Source organism: Ascaphus truei, chromosome 4 (genome assembly GCF_040206685.1).
Source record: "Ascaphus truei isolate aAscTru1 chromosome 4, aAscTru1.hap1, whole genome shotgun sequence".
In the NCBI taxonomy this organism is placed as follows: Eukaryota; Metazoa; Chordata; class Amphibia; order Anura; family Ascaphidae; genus Ascaphus; species Ascaphus truei.
Window position 1 is genome coordinate 151,995,808 of NC_134486.1, and position 18,630 is coordinate 152,014,437.

Here is an 18,630-nt window from a genome sequence, read left to right on the forward strand (position 1 = left end):
GTCAATATTACTTATTGGGTCTGGTTTTTCCACATATATATGTAGTGTGTCGACATTCTTTTTGTGTGTTTGTCATATATATATATATATATATATATACACAAATGTAAATACAACTGTATGCTCATCTGCATGTCTTAGGCAGGTCTGCAACCCCGCCTTTCACCATTATCACCCAGCACAAGGCACTTCCACTGCAGCAAGGTATTCTGGGAAATGACATACAAATGAGCACACAGTGCCACTTTTTGCTTCAAAAACCATTTTTAACATGGTTCCATATACTGTAGGCTTAAGCTTGCTGCATGGTCACAGCTTTGAGCACAGCCAGGGTTAAGATGCATAGCCAGAAAACCCACCCACAGACAGCTGTTTCGACCTTAATGGGTCTCATCAGTATGGGGTTGGTAACTGGCTATGCAAAGAAGCTAAAGGATGGGGTTTACCATACTGAGTTAAGTTATGGTGACTAAAAAAAGTGACAAAAACCCTCCACAGCAAAGCAAATATGCAAATGTAAATACAACTGTATGCTCATCTACATGTCTTAGGCAGGTCTGCAACCCCGCCTTTCACCATAATGCATATTTGCTTTGCTGTGGAGGGTTTTTGTCACTTTTTTTACTCACCATAACTTAACTCAGTATATATATATAGGGTGAATAAGGGGTCACGTCTACACTATTAACAAGAATACAATGTATAAATATATTGACCCCTTATTCACCCTGAAAGAGCATGAGGTTGTGCCTGCACAGAGGGAGTTGCAAAGCCCGCGAAGGAGAGTGCTAATTGGTGAGAGGTAGCAGACCTTTGTCCCAGCAGACGCGCGGGGAGGGTCAGGTGAGAGACTTGAGCCAATGGGCTGCGAAGGTGGAGTAGATATAGGGAGGTGGTTGCACACACGTGGAGGAGAGCTGGTTGGAGAGGAGATGGAGTGTCTGTGTAGGGGAGGTTGATCCACCCCGGCGCAGGCCATGTGCCCCAGGCCCAGTTAGCCCTGAGTCACGGTAGAGACAAGCTGAGCTAGGGATCGCCCTAGTGAGGTTCCTGTTCCCGTAGTATCTTTAGACCTTGATCGGGACTATACTATTGAGTGGGAGGTCTAGGCTCAGACCCCGCTTGTTGTTGCCGGAGTCCGGGTGGGAGCGCCCCGGACCCTCGAGAGAGAGAGGGAGAGAACGGTGTCGACGTACAGAGACGCTTTGTGAAGACCGTGGCAGTCCCGGGCACTGGAGTGCTCGGCAGGTATTTCAACAAGTGCACCAACGGTACCAATTATTCATTCGAGACACAGTCGCTGCGCAGTCACCCATACACACATATAGATGCCTATAGTGAGCGGGAGGATTAATCCGTTAAGGATCGGAAACGGGGTGGGATCACCCGGTGGAGGGTTTGAGGGGAGGGTTGGCGTCCGCCGTGGTGCCTGATTGTGTTGGCGTCTGCCGTGGCGAAAGATAGTGTTGGCGTCCGCCGTGGCGTGTTATAAAGTGTATCTACAGGGATGTTATGGTATGTACCTAAATGTGAGCTTTGTCTGCAAAGGAGGTTGGTTATAGTACTTGCCTGTGTGAGTGTAATTCTTGCATATACGTCCTGCGAAGACCCACTCCCCCGTTGGCGGGAGCTGTCGCAGGTGGAGGCGCTGCACCCGTTATAGATATTGCGCGCACCCCAGCCTCTCCGTGGCAGAGACTTAGGCCCTGCGAGCCTACAGATAACCCAGCACAGAGTAGCGGCTTGCTAGCGATAGGAAGCAGGGCTACATGTATATATATTTTTTATAAATTTAAAAAATCCTATTTTTTATTGAATTTTTTTTTTCGTATTTACTGTAAAAAAAATCATGCTTGCAATGGATAATTCTGCTATCAATGTATTGTGATTAAAGTGAATTAAGGCGCGAACAACTCAAATAATGTGAACAATAATAAGTGCAACTAATTAGTGCAATTAACCATATGTGCCAAATTCAAATTCAAATAAATTATAACCCTGCTCAAACCCTCTGGTGGGACCTGTTTCACGGGTTCCAAAAAGTCTGATTTGATCTCATACAATCCAGGAGGAGCATATGTGGGGAATAAAAAGAAGAAAACAGTGCAAATGTAAGTGTAGATGTATTGACAATGGGTTAGATATTGATTGAAGTCTTGGCTCTAATGGTGTTCCTACTTACAAGATGATACAGATAAAAAAGCCTTTTGCAGATTGGGCTGCAGCCCCCGTGGTAGTGATGGTGTGTGGATCTCCCTCCAGGCTCGTCCCCTCAATAGGGCGGAACAGTATGCAAAAAAATGGGAAAAGCACTACATAGCGCGTTCATGTGGGTATTGTACTTTATATAAAAAAGGAATATAAAATGTGCACTTACAATGTGCTAGATAAAAACAGGCATGTTACACAATCATTATGTGTTGTGGATTTGTCGCCGCTCTCACCGCCTTCCCCTGGATCATCCAATTGTCCTCCGGCTACAGTATAGAATCGCAGCTTCACTGTCAGCTTTCCGTCCTGGTAGGCGTCTGATGTCACGGCTCTGAGGTGCGGCAAGAACTACGGGTCCTCCACTGGTTCAAGAATCCTCACTCTACGCGTTTCGCCCAACCCACAAATTGTGACTGCTTCCAGCTTCGTCAGGAATGTAGATTCTTGGATGTGAATGTGTCTTATATACCCTATTTGATTCAATCGTCAAGGACAATACTAGAGCACCTGCATGCTGTCTAATTGAGCAAAGCTGAACTCATTAATACATACATATTCACAAAGATATAACAGAATAATAATATATTATATATATTTATCGTTATGAAACATCATCAAATTTAGAGATAAAAACTATAGTGATTCTGTGGTCATAAAAGGAAGTTACTTTAAATGGACAGATTAAGGGCACTATATGGACAATAGAAAGGAACTAGTGGACTTTCCTTAATGGATAATGAGTCTATTCAAATAAAAACAATACTCTGCAATTCGTTAATGAATTGATCTAATCACATTAGACTCAATACATTATATATAAATCCGTATTTAGAGGGTAAAATTGGATGTTTAACTGAATCAATGATTATACAGCCTATCATTGGATAAGGGAGAATAAATACCGATCTTACTATATGTATTTGGATATAAGGTGCATATATAGAGGATTAACAGCAATTCATATTAATTATACTTTTCAACAATAAAATTATTTGATTGACAGGGTGAGACTTAGCATATTTCACATAATTCATCTTGTGTTTATATTAATTAATCGACATAAAACATATGAATCTATTATATATATTTATTTTATAGTTTTTTATTTTTTGGTTTTATACTATTATTTATTTAATTAATTATGGGTGATGACGTTTCATTTACATCTACAGGGCAGTGAACAAGTCCTTTCTAGAACATTATACAATATTATTACAACATGATTTAACCAACTCAGCAAAGCTCATGATGTTTATAGTTCAATTAATATATACAGAACAAAAGTTAATATCATCTTATTAAGTTGTTGACACATCTATTAAATACAAAGTTTATACAATATTAGAGAGACATAATAATAAACTCTATTCGCACAGACAAGATGCAATTTATACAATCCAACTAAAGAGGAATATTTAAAGGCATATCAACGATGACGCAGAAGGCTGTAATGGGAAGGATGAAGCAGGAAAAGGAACATCATTAAAAAAAAACATAATTACAACAGAAAGGGTGCCAGATCAATCTCTGCATTCAGACCTTTAGGGCTAAGTGTTCTCAAACGATGGATCCAGAATGCTTCTCTTTTTAGCAATTCTGAACCCCTATCTCCTCCCCTCCAGTGTGGCAGTACATTTTCTATTGCTTTAAAATGCAAGCTTGTGGGTTCACCAGCATGGCATTCCGCAAAGTGTTTCGGTATGGTATGGTTTATCAATTTCCGATTGATACTGCTAAGATGTTCAGTTATCCTTGTTCGCACAGGTCTTATTGTTTTTTCTTCATATTGTAACCTGCAGGAACATTCCAAGAGATAAACTACATGGTCTGTCCTGCAGGTCATGAAAGTTTCGATGTTGAAGACTTCACCTGTAAATGTGCAAGTAAAGTGTGTATGCTCAGGTGACAGGAACAGGATCTTCCAATTTATGGGACAGGAAGAGTGTATCAAATCAAAAACCAGAGAAATATCAAGATGGCAGCACCAAACGAGGAAGACAGTCAGAGGAAAGAGGGGTAGAAGAAAAAGGGAGAGAAACAAAAAGGAGTGCAAAATAAAGACAGCTAATGTTTTCAACCTAAGTAATACTGTATTTTGATTTATTTATCGATGCTAATCGTTATCTGAGAAAATTAACTGTAAAACGGTACTTTTTAGGAAGAAATCTGAACTCAAATTTAAGCAAAGACGTGCCCCCAAGTGTAGAGCACGAGGGACAATATGTCCATACAGGGTTAAGACCCAAATCAACTTTCTTCCCCCACTTTGCCTCTAGTAATCATTTGGAGGTCTTTTTCCAAATGATTACAAAAGACTTCGATGATTTGGCTACGAATGAAAATAACTCAAATCAGAAAAGAAAAGTAGAAAATCTCACAAAAATTGAGAAAGAGGGCCTAAAAGAACTAATGGACAATGAACACTTAATAATAAAACAAGCGGATAAGGGAGGGGGTATAGTCCTCATGGACAAACCGGATTATGAAAGAGAGGCATTAAGATTATTTGGGGATGGTAATACATACAAAGTGTTAGCTTCCAATCCCATTAAAGAATATACAGAAGATCTGAAAAAACTTTTGGATGAGGGAAGAGAGACTGGCATATTGGATGAAAAAGAGTACAAGTTCCTGTATCAAGATAAAGCCAAGATGCCAGTCTTTTACTTCCTTCCTAAAGTGCACAAAAGTGTAGTCAATCCCCCAGGCAGACCAATAGTCTCGGGGATTGATTCACTAACAACCAATCTATCCATGTATATCGATACATTCCTGCAGAAATACGTGGTGCAACAAAAATCATATCTGAGGGATAGTTGATTTATTGAATCTGTTAAAAGACGTGATATGGGAGGACCATTACATCTTAGCAACATGTGATGTTGCATCATTATACTGTACACCGTAATCCAGCATACACAGGGATGTGCAGCAATAAAAAGATTTTTACAGGAAGATGAGACTTTGCCGTTGTCACAAATTGATTTTATTATCAATAGTATTAATTTTATACTTCACCACAATTATTTTTGGTTTGGTAACACTTTTTATTTGCAACAGTGCGGGACGGCGATGGGGACGAGGTTCGCGCCTAGCTATGCCAATCTGTTTGTAGCAGATTGGGAAAAAGATAACATTTGGCAGAATTGTGAGCTGGGCGCGGGCCCTGTCCTCTATCGTCGTTACATTGATGACATGCTTATTATTTGGAGTAGGGGTGGAGAGAATTTAATTGCTTTTTTGGAGAACACGAATACCAATACGTATAATCTTACTTTTACTAACGAATGGAGCTATTCATCAGTTAATTATCTGGATCTAAATATCTACGTAGAGAACAATTTGTTAAAAACAAAAACTCATTTTAAAGACACCGACAAAAATAACTTTATTAGAAGAGACAGTTGCCATCTACCAAGATGGATGGATAATGTGCCAGCTAGTCAACTCATCCGTACAGAATAAAAAGAAATTGCACAGACAGGGAACAATGCAACATACAATCAGACAAAATACAGAATACATTTTTTGAAAAAAACTATAACAAAGAATTGATTACAAAAGCAAGGGAAAAGGTAGAAAATATCGACAGAGGAGAATTGTTAAAAGTGAATAGAGAGGGTGCCGATGACGTCATCCAGGACAGACGGGTAAAGGAAGAGCTCCGGAGACCCATCCAAATAAACTCTGATTTTAGACCTATTTCGCCCGACCAAAAACCCGAAAAAAGCCCCTGACGACTCCCTAAGTCCAGTGGGATGGCAAATAAAGGGAAAAATCCCCCGATCCAAGAGGTTGGCAGGTTCTTCACCCCCGCAAAGCAGCCCGCTGAGGCGGGGGGAAGATGGCAAGATGGCGCCCAGACTTCAGGCCCATGAGGCAAACAAGGCCTCTCAGACCCGACAAGTCCCGCTGAGACCCGCCCTTCCCCGGACGGAAGGATCACGAAGTAGTATTTGGAGGAACTCCACGCCAAGCTCCAACGATCGCTACAATCCAACATAAAGGAAGCGGTGGCGGAAATTAGACACGATATCCAAGGCCTACAAGAACGCACCACCACGCTGGAGGCCAGACTTGATGAGGCCCTGCAACACCAATCGGAGGCCGATGATGAAATTATACGTCTAGGCCAAGAAATACATACACTGCGCGACGGATTGGAAGACTAGGAAAACAGGGATCGCCACCAGAACCTGAGGATCCGCGGCATCCCTGAGGCGGTACTGCCCACACACTTACGAGCCTACCTTGTGGATTTCTTTCTCTCCATATGCCCAGACCTCGATCCTCGGGACATGGAAATTGACAGAGCGCACAGAGCTCTGGGCCCACGCTCTGATGACCCCAACCGCCGGCGGGACGTGATCGTGCGACTCCATAGCTACTCCACTAAAGACAAACTAATCGGAGCTAGCAGAGAGAGAGACACGATCACGTTCCGAAGCGAACTGCTTCAGGTCTATAATGACCTCTCTAAGTTAACTGTGGATCGACGCAAGGCGTTGCGCCCCCTTACACTACTCCTCCGCGAGAAGGGAATAAAGTATAAGTGGGGATTTCCCTTTAAATTGATTATCTCCCACAAGGGTAAATTCCTTACTATACGGCACCCCGAGGATATGGAACATCTGGCAAAAGCCCTGGGCCTTCCCGCGGAACCCTTCCAATCCGCCCACCCAGCTGGTAACCGAACCCGAGACAAAGACGACCAACCTGTAAGAGCCTCGGAGCGGATTGCGGAACAAAGACAATCCCGAGATAAGTGAGGGGCTGTCCACAGTTAGCCACGATTCCCGCCCGAGAGAATATCACCACCCGCTCCGAAAATCCCTCAAAATGGCACCTGGAGCGACCTTACCTCCCCACGTGGAACCCCTCCGACCTACAGACAAACTGCAACCTTCTTCAGCCGCGGTTTATTTCCGGCCCCAGCCGCCTTGCCACAGACACCCGGACGACGGACACCGTACAGCCAACACCGGAATTCCACAGTTAGCCACGGTTCCCGCCCGGGAGAATATCACCACCCGCTCCGAAAATCCCTCAAAATGGCGTCTGGAGCGACTTTACCTCCCCACGTGGAACCCCTCTGATCCACAGACGAACTGCAACCTTCTTCAGCCGCGGTCTATTTCCGGCCCCAGCCGCCACGCCACAGACACCCGGACGACGGACACCGTACAGCCAACACTGGAATTCAACAAATTGGCGCCTGGAGAGGCCTTACTTCACCAGGGAGCACCCCGTTGACCCCCAGGCGAGCCACAACTGACGTCATCATCGTGCGCGGTACACATCCGCTACCGACGGCAGCATCATCTGAGCTCGGAGGCTGCAACCCTTTCAGACCACCAGGATTCCCGAGTGGTCATCACATCCCGGTTCCAGTTTGCCCGGCGCCCCCCCCCCCCCCCTCGGCCGAGGGGGACTTGCTAGTTTGTTTATCTTTCTCACCGGAATCCTGGTTCCCTCTCCCCCTCCGCGAGAGTGCCAGCAGTGCAGGACTTACCAGACCCACCCTCACACATCCAGCGGACAAGCGCCTAAGGACAGGGTCTGTAAAACTGTTGCACCTGCACACATTTCCCTATTAGACTTTCCCTATTGCTCCAAGTTCAGCATTGTTCCCCCCATTATCCCAATGTAGCGTTACCCCCCAATAGAAGGTTCATCAAGAATAGATATCGAACCCTCCCCTCCCCCACCCAGGACCCCCCCTCACTCCTACCCCCAACCCCCCTCTTCCCCCCTCCCCCCTCCTTTTTTCGCTCCCCCCACTCCCATAACCAGCCCCCCCCCACCCCCTCCCCCTCCCATCCACCCTCTCCCCTCCCCCCCCACCATCCACCCTCTCCCCTCCTGTCGCCCCCTCCCCCCCCCCATCGCTCCCCCTCCCCCCCTCACTAACTGGTGGAACCCCCTCCCATTACCCCTACCAAAGCCCCTCTCATCGGGTCAAGCAATCAGACCACGCTTCCACGTAGGAATGTGTCTCCCTCGATTAATGTTCCACCCGGATTCCCAACCCCCTGGGACCTGGTAGGGCTATCCTAAGTTTATAGATGTTTCCCCCCTTGACTCAATATCCCACGAAAAGTTGTTGTTGCTCTGAATAGAGCCTCTGTTCTAACTCTCGGCTACTCAAAGACTGAGACAAGTTGACTTTCCTGCTAACACATAAAGGAACAACCCATACGGTTCCCATGTAAATAAGCTCAAAGGTTCAATTTTGCCGCGTCGTTACCAATCCCATGCTGCATTTCCCCCCCTCACCCCAATACCCCCCTCCCACCCCCATTCCCCCCCCACCCCTACCACCAATCCTCCCCCACTCCCCTCCCCACCAACAATCTGCCCCTTTTCCCTGCTAAAACTGTCTCCAACAGCACACGGTAGAGAGATGCATTAACCAGACTAACTGCAGGAGGCAGCGGAACCTTCTAAACGTTGTAAATCTCAAACACCTAATCAACTGAATGTATCTTGTTTATCTTGTATATGGTTTGATGTTTATACCTAAACTCGTCCATACCTGTCCCAGATCCCATCCCCGACCTCCCCTCCCCATCACGCCCCCTGTTTCTACAGTATCTCCCCCCCTCTTCTTTTTTCTGTTTGTCCCCCCCCCCCCCCCCACCCACCGTAAGGAAAATGGTTCTGCATCAATATCGGTCAATGTATGCTACAAGTGAGTTGTATTGTCTGTTCTTTCCTCCCCACATCCACCGTAAGGAAAATGACTATGCATCAATACCGGTCAATGTATGCTACATGTGGGTTGCACTTTACCAACCATCACACGATGACCCCCACCAATTATTTTTTCCCCACATTACCCCCCGTCCCCCTCCCCCAAGGATCTTAACTTTCCTGCTATAACTCCTAACAACATTATCCTAGCAGGTACCAAGAGTTTATAGCTTTTCCTAAATGTTGTTAATGCCAAACCTGGTTGTAAAGGAATATGTACTGTATACTTTATATGCTTTCTGCTGTTCAAAATGAATACTAAGGGAGAAATGTGAACTGACCCCTCCCCCTCCCACCTCTGTCCCCCCCCCCTTTTTTTTCTGTCCTGCCCCCCTCTTTCCATTGCACTCACCCTCATACCTGCCACTCACCCTCCCACTCCCATCAGCACTTGCCCACTCCCCCCCTTCCTCCCTTCCTCCCAACCACACCCACACTTCACTGAATGGAAAAACCAAGGAAGTTCCTTCCCCTCAAACTCCCCCACACGAAGGGAAACAGGGCTTAGGCCGCACAGATCCTATCTACCCTGACGGCGATAGGCTCCCTAGAAGCCTCATCAACCAAGACACCCTAGAGAAAGTAGGCTCGGGCGAAACTTTAGACATCTAAGGGTCTCCACCCAGCCCGCCTCTACTGGAGACCGTTACCGGACCCGCCCCCAAGGGTCTTAAACCACACCAGCCGGTCTTTAGACTAGACCGGTTTACAACCTTTTAGACCCCATTAGGGTCGACTTTCCTTCCTTCTTCTTCTACCCGCTGTCACTGTCCCAGCGGTCCCCCACCCAACCCTCCCCCTCCTGTCCATTTTGGCTGTTTATTTCTAGCACTAGCCCAACGAAAACACACACCGAACCCCCTGCAAGGCAGGAAACCTCCACTACCGAGACTCCTTCTCAAGCCTCCCCCCCCCAACAAGAGGGGAAACCACTTACTGGCCAACAACAGCTCTAGACAATATGTCTCACCAAAAAGCATTAAAAATTGTTTCCCTAAATGTTAAGGGCCTACATAACAATAGGAAGAGGTGTCTGGCCCTTCAGGAAATAAAGAAGTCGGGTGGTGATGTTGTTTTCCTCCAGGAGACACACTTCACGTCTCAGGAGCCGCCTAAAACATTTCAACATGCGTATCCGTTGAGCTATTTTTCATCATTCAGTAGCAAACGCAGAGGGGTTGCCATTCTGATCCGTCAGGGCACCCCATTTAATCTAACAAAAATTCAGGCAGATCCAGAGGGAAGATTTATTGTAGTCTACGGCTCACTTTCAGGCACGGCAATCGCCCTTATTAACCTATATGCCCCAAACGAGAACCAGACAGAATTCTTAAAAACAGTTCTGGAAGAAATTGACCCACAGTACCTATCCTCGCTACTTATCGCAGGTGTCCTAAATATGACTCTCAACCCAAAAGAAGACAAATCGAGCCACCCAGGACGACAACACTCCACTCAGTCACAAAGACTGGGGAAAAAATTCAAAGACATTATGGGAGACTTTTCTCTTTTAGACATTTGGAGAAAACAACATGAGGGGCAAAGGGATTACACCTTTTACTAGGCACCTCACCAGACTTATTCCCGTATTGACTACTTTCTTGCTACCAAGAACATTCTAGAAGCCACCACAAACTCAGATATCGGCCCAATCACGTGGTCAGATCACGCTCCCATCACCATGACCCTATCCATTCCATTTGTGAAACCGATCTCGTATTGCTGGAAACTTAAAGACTCCTTACTGAATCACTCCGGGACAGTGTTGGAGCTCAAAAAATCCCTTAGGGAATACTTTAGAATAAACGCAGGCTCCGTCTCGTCTCCAGCAAGCCTGTGGGAAGCCCATAAGGCGACAATCCGAGGAAACCTCATCTCGATTGCCTCCCACCGGAAAAAAACTAAACTCAAATTAACCAAAGAGCTTACTGACAAAATAATCAGCTTAGAGCAGCAGCACAAAAACAACCCCTCCCGGAGAATCTATAAACAGCTGACAACTGCTAGAAGCGATTTAAGAATAATCCAATTGGAAAACGTAGAAAAAGCTCTCAAATGGACGGGTCAGAGGTATTATGATAAAGGGAACAAGGCCGATAGACTTCTCGCTAGCAAGTTACGAGGAATACAAAAAAGATCACAAATAACGGCGATCCGGAACGGCGCTGGTGAGCTTCTATACAACGAAGAAAAATAGCAGAGGAATTTACCAAATTTTATACCAAATTATATAACCTAAGGGCCCACTCTGTTAACCCAGGCTTAAAGGAACTGTCAGCAACCACTGACTACCTAGCTGATTGCGATCTCCCCTCGCCAACAGAGGAGGAAAATATTATCTTGAACGCCACAATAACGGCAGAAGAACTAGAAACGGCCGTCAAGGCATCAAAAATCTCCAAAACGCCGGGCCCTGATGGTTTCACAAATGCCTACTATAAGAAATTTCTCCCCATCTTGTCCACTCACCTATTGAGCTTGTTCAACTCATTCTTAGAAGGGAGTCTTATCCCATCTTCAATGTCGTCCGCCAATCTGGCCATAATACTCAAAGAAGGGAAGGACCCCACCCAATGCGGAAGTTATAGACCAATCTCACTGTTGAACAATGTTCTAAAACTATATAGTAAAATGTTGGCGAACAGACTTAATCCTATCCTCCCGAGACTAATACACATGGATCAGGTCGGGTTTGTCCTGGGCCGCCAGGCCTCAGACAATACCCGTAAAATCATTAATTTATTTGACCATGCCCACCTTTCAGGCTCAAAGGCGATGTTACTAAGCCTAGACGCAGAGAAGGCATTTGACAGAATTGACTGGCTATTTTTAGATCAAACACTGATAAAATTTGGGTTCAGAGACTCGTTCCTGAAGGGTGTCCAAGCGCTATATCAAAACCCGTCAGCCTCAGTAAGACTATCAGGTGGAGGCCTTGAACGATTCCAAATCAGAAATGGAACCCGGCAAGGATGCCCCCTCTCCCCTCTCCTTTTCGCCCTCACGATCGAACAACTGGCGACTAAAATAAGACAAAACCCGAACATCCAGGGTATTCCCATCGATAAAGAACAATAAAAAAATTCCCTATTCGCTGATGATATCATTCTAACTCTGACTAAGCCCCTAACTTCCCTCCCCAACCTTCAGATGGAACTGACGGAGTTTGGAAAGGTATCAGGATATAAAATAAACAGCGACAAATCAGAGGGCCTAAATTTTAGCCTCCCAGATTCCGTAGTCAAACTCCTTAAACTAAATTTTAGCTATAGATGGTGCCCTTCATACAGTAAATATCTGGGAATTAATGTGTCAAGGCACTACCGGGACTTATACCGGGATAACTACCCGAAATTATGGGATAAGATCAAAAAGGATCTAGATCAGTGGGAAGGTTACCAGATCTCGTGGTTCGGGAGGATGATCTCTGCTAAGATGAATATACTCCCAAGAATGTTATATTTTTTTCAAACACTCCCGATCCACGTTCCGGGCACTGATCTAAAATACATACAGAACAGATTGCTCCACTTCATTTGGCAGGGCAAGAGGCCCAGAGTCGCCAGATCGGTCCTGGTGGCTAAGAGATCCAGAGGGGGGTTGGGAGTACCAGATCTATATAAATACTACTTAGCCGCACAGCTCAAGCAGGTAGTAATGTGGAACTCAGACTCGACCCGTTATTGCTGGGTAAAAATTGAGACTCAATATGCCAAGATGCCTTCTTTGCAAGCCTGCCTCTGGAACCTGGACAGAGGAGATGGGCACCTACACAATCTTAAACTACAGGCCTCACGACACACGTGGGACGTCTGGATAAGATGCAAATATAAATATGACCTCTCCTCAACAAGCTCTCAACTGACCCCTATCTTTAACAATCTGAAATTCCCTCCGGGATGTGGATCTAAACTGTTCATCCATTTTAACACACGGGGTATAGAGGCGATTGCTGATCTACTGAGCCTAGGGAAGCTCCTGAGCTATCAAGAACTGAAGACCAAATATAAAATTAGAGAATTGGACACATTCAAATACCTCCAAATCAAAAACTTTGTACGGACTACATGTCCTCTCCCAGAATACCCCACTCTCACTAAGTTTGAACACCTTTGCAAGGTTAAGACTCACCAGAAGGGTCTAATCTCGGAAATATATAATGCACTAGAGCACTCAACGACCCCCACACAGCATGACTACATGCTCAGATGGTCAGCAGACCTGAGTATGAATATAGAAAGAGAGACTTGGGAAGAAATCTGGCAGGCAGCCTCTGAAACTTCCCTATGTACTACAATCAAGGAAAACATTTATAAGATCATGTTTGGCTGGTATCTTACCCCAGCACGATTAAACCAGATCTACCCTCTGGCATCAGACCTATGCTGGAGAGGCTGTGGTAATAGAGGGGACATGGTCCACATCTGGTGGTCCTGTCCAGAAATTGTGAAATACTGGGCCAAGGTCCAAATTTTGATAAAAGAGGTCACCAACCTAGAAATACCTATTGAACCACTGACCTACCTGTTGGCCGCACCAATGCCAGACATTGCCCGGCCTACCAGGAAATTAATATCCTTCATTCTCACCGCGGCAAGATGCTGTATTGCGGCCTCCTGGAAGAAAACAACTATGCCAGCACTGAATACAATCAAATAAAGAATCGGTGATGTGATGATTATGGAAAGGCTTACCGCCACCGTTAGACAAAAAATCCCCGCCTTTGAGGATATCTGGGAACCTTGGATCCTCCTCACTAGAGAGCGTCAGCAAACTCCGGCGGGACGGAGGCCCATCCCTTCCCCATAAGGGACTAAAAACTGTCCCAGTTAGAGAATCCTCAACAGCCAAATGGGACACCCACCCCCTATCCCCCAATTCCTCTCCCCCCCCCCTCCCTCCCTCCCTTACCCCCCCCTTCTCTGCCTTCCCTCTCCAAAGGCATTCCCCCCTTTTCTCTGACAACTCAGGTTGCCATATATTACAGTGTAGATCCCAGAAGGATCAGAAAAGGCTCCCTCATATGATCAGCACTCAATGTTAGTACACTGTGATGAGACTTGTAATAGTCTATCGGTATCAATACCTTAGGATAGAACAAAAAGGTGTGGCCCTTCTCGACCGGGTAGGTTCAGGAAAAATAATAAAATTTTATTGGTTCATTATAGTAGATCAGGATTAAAAATACATATAAAACATTCAAACATTAAAAAAACCCCGTATTGAAGTGGTTAGGTGAATTGGCAATAAATTGCTATATTATGTTTCACCATGGGCGTCTAAATAGCGATTATCACTGTTAGTGGACAAGCAGGTAAGTATGCTCCTTCAGGCCTCAAATGGCGGAATATATTCTATTTTTTCCCTCAAAGCACCTGTTACATATCGCATTTAAGCACCAAATATAATACACGGACGAGCGGTTTATTCACCTTTTCTAATAACTCAGGTTGCCACTCTGTTTCCCCCCAAAAAGATGTTTCAAAAATGTTAGGCTATGATACTTGCCATGATTGTTGTAATGTCTAAATGCCTAATAAAAACATTGGGGGAAAAAAAAAAGTGAATAGAGAGAAAAAGAGAAAAAATGGGAATTTTGAATTTACATTCCTCACTGGAGACAATAGAGAGGCAAGCAGTATCAGGAACATTATCACTAAACATTGGGCAATATTGAAAAATGACCCTATTCTAGGCCAGGTCATTCCAGATAGACCCAACATAATTTTCAAAAAAGCCAACAACCTAAAGAACAAACTGGCCCCAAGTGCCCTCAGAGAAAAAAGATCTAGGGAGAAAAGTTGGTTAAATATGAAGGGATTCTATGGATGCAAAAACTGCGTAGCTTGTCGGTTCCTGTCACCTGAGCATACACACTTTACTTCCACAGTTACAGGTGAAGTCTTCAACATCGAAACTTTCATGACCTGCAGGTCCGACCATGTAGTTTATCTCTTGGAATGTTCCTGCAGGTTACAATATGAAGGAAAAACAATAAGACCTGTGCGAACAAGGATAACTGAACATCTTAGCAGTATCAATCGGAAATTGATAAACCATACCATACCGAAACACTTTGCGGAATGCCATGCTGGTGAACCCACAAGCTTGCATTTTAAAGCAATAGAAAATGTACTGCCACACTGGAGGGGAGGAGATAGGGGTTCAGAATTGCTAAAAAGAGAAGCATTCTGGATCCATCGTTTGAGAACACTTAGCCCTAAAGGTCTGAATGCAGAGATTGATCTGGCACCCTTTCTGTTGTAATTATGTTTTTTTTTAATGATGTTCCTTTTCCTGCTTCATCCTTCCCATTACAGCCTTCTGCGTCATCGTTGATATGCCTTTAAATATTCCTCTTTAGTTGGATTGTATAAATTGCATCTTGTCTGTGCGAATAGAGTTTATTATTATGTCTCTCTAATATTGTATAAACTTTGTATTTAATAGATGTGTCAACAACTTAATAAGATGATATTAACTTTTGTTCTGTATATATTAATTGAACTATAAACATCATGAGCTTTGCTGAGTTGGTTAAATCATGTTGTAATAATATTGTATAATGTTCTAGAAAGGACTTGTTCACTGCCCTGTAGATGTAAATGAAACGTCATCACCCATAATTAATTAAATAAATAATAGTATAAAACCAAAAAATAAAAAACTATAAAATAAATATATATAATAGATTCATATGTTTTATGTCGATTAATTAATATAAACACAAGATGAATTATGTGAAATATGCTAAGTCTCACCCTGTCAATCAAATAATTTTATTGTTGAAAAGTATAATTAATATGAATTGCTGTTAATCCTCTATATATGCACCTTATATCCAAATACATATAGTAAGATCGGTATTTATTCTCCCTTATCCAATGATAGGCTGTATAATCATTGATCCAGTTAAACATCCAATTTTACCCTCTAAATACGGATTTATATAATAATGTATTGAGTCTAATGTGATTAGATCAATTCATTAACGAATTGCAGAGTATTGTTTTTATTTGAATAGACTCATTATCCATTAAGGAAAGTCCACTAGTTCCTTTCTATTGTCCATAGAGTGCCCTTAATCTGTCCATTTAAAATAACTTCCTTTTATGACCACAGAATCACTATAGTTTTTATCTCTAAATTTGATGATGTTTCATAACGATAAATATGTATTATATATTATTATTCTGTTATACCTTTGTGAATATGTATGTATTAATGAGTTCAGCTTTGCTCAATTAGACCGCATGCAGGTGCTCTAGTATTGTCCTTGACGATTGAATCAAATAGGGTATATAAGACACATTCACATCCAAGAATCTACATTCCTGACGAAGCTGGAAGCAGTCACAATTTGTGGGTTGGGCGAAACGCGTAGAGTGAGGATTCTTGAACCAGTGGAGGACCCGTAGTTCTTGCCGCACCTCAGAGCCGTGACATCAGACGCCTACCAGGACGGAAAGCTGACAGTGAAGCTGCGATTCTATACTGTAGCCGGAGGACAATTGGATGATCCAGGGGAAGGCGGTGAGAGCGGCGACAAATCCACAACACATAATGATTGTGTAACATGCCTGTTTTTATCTAGCACATTGTAAGTGCACATTTTATATTCCTTTTTTATATAAAGTACAATACCCACATGATCGCGCTATGTAGTGCTTTTCCCATTCCTTTGCATACTGTTCCGCCCTATTGAGGGGACGAGCCTGGAGGGAGATCCACACACCATCACTACCACGGGGGCTGCAGCCCAATCTGCAAAAGGCTTTTTTATCTGTATCATCTTGTAAGTAGGAACACCATTAGAGCCAAGACTTCAATCAATATCTAACCCATTGTCAATACATCTACACTTACATTTGCACTGTTTTCTTCTTTTTATTCCCCACATATGCTCCTCCTGGATTGTATGAGATTAATTCTGCTATCAAGCAATTCATTTCTGAGATATATCTGCGCGAGGCAGTGGATATTCACACTCGAGTGGAAATAGCGCCACAGGAATATTCACACTCATTTCCTCCACATTACTCCATTTTTATGCATTTGCTATGTTAAACTTGCTTTTTAGACTTTACTAACCAATCTGGATACTGCAGAAAAAGGATCCTTGATAAACGAACTACATATATGTACATATAGGTACCTATAATGTATTGTATGTACATGATTCATTCTGTTGACCCCTCCCGCCCCCCCCCAGACTGGTCAAAAAGGGCCGTTGACAATACCCGATTTTGTTGCATATTGGAGTTTACAAAACGCAACAGATTGTCAGTTTTGAGTTGGACGCGCATGTGTGTGGAAGCGCTGATCCATAGTTATTTGATCTGCACATTGATACTTCCGACATAGTTGGTGTGTTCTAGAATAATTTACTGTAACTGTTGCGCGTCGGTTATCTTGCTGATGATGCTTGCTGCGCACTTTTCTGCATTTTTCGTTTGTTTGCACATTTTTTTAAAAATTTCGTTTGTCTGTCCACATTTTTTTCATGTAGAGAAAATGCAGGGAGCTCAGGGACCATGGAATATGCAAAAAATGAAACACAAATAGATAGTGCAATACTGTGTGATAAAATGATGGAATAAATGAATGAAACACCTATTGAGTGCACACTCACACTTTGACAATGGTTAGTAGGCAGTGAACCCTTCCAGGGTAATCTCTGAGTGCTGGTAGAAGACTTGACGATGATGTCATCAGTCCTAATCGTGTGTCAGCTCCCAGGTACCATGCAAATGTATACACAAGAAGAGACAGACTAAGTGTAGGGAGTAAAACAATTTAGTGGTTACATTCAAACATTAAAATGGCAACTCACATTTGACCCCCATACACAGTTCGTTGTACAAAGTCCGCCCTTGTGGATACCGGTGATCTGAAGCTTCTCAAGTGGACGCTGCTCACTTCAGCAGCTGGTGCGCATGCAGCTGCCAGTGTGAGCTCTCTGCTCATGCGTCCTTTGTTGGAGGTGTCGGCCACAGGATGTGACGTCACTGACCGGGTTCCGTCAAGAATGATTTACTGTAACTGTTGCGCGTCGGTTTTCTTGCTGATGATGCTTGCTGCGCGCTTTTTTGCATTTTTCGTTTGTTTGCACGCTTTTTCAGAATTTTTGTTTGTCTGTCCACGGTTTTTTCATCGCACATATTTGTAGTTATTGTAGGTAGTTGCGCGTTAGCTGGCATACACAGTAAGGAAGGACACGCGCTTTGCGCGTTAACTTTGCGCAATGTCAAATGTTAACTTGATGGAGTCTTGTCTGGAGTTTTCTGTCGGCCGTTGTTTCAAATCTTACGATAGGCTAAAAGAGGCTTTGGAAACATTGTGTAAGCGACCCCATCAGCTGTTTTCTATTCATTCAAGCTGGAAATTTACAAAAAGCAACGATCGTCTCGTTTATACAAAAATGAATTACCGATGCAAAAATGGTATTAAATCCCTGCCGAAAGAAAAGGGATTGCGACCCAACCAAAGTTATTTTGGGCTAGGATGTCAGAGTGAAATTGTGGTTGTTTACGACAAGGTAGTCGATAAGCTATCAAAAAAGCTTGCTTGGGGCACAATCATGAAGTTTCTCCGTCCGTATATTTGTTTTATCCGGAGCAAAGGCGGCTGACCGACGAAGCTGCCACTTGTGAGTAATGCCTCAGC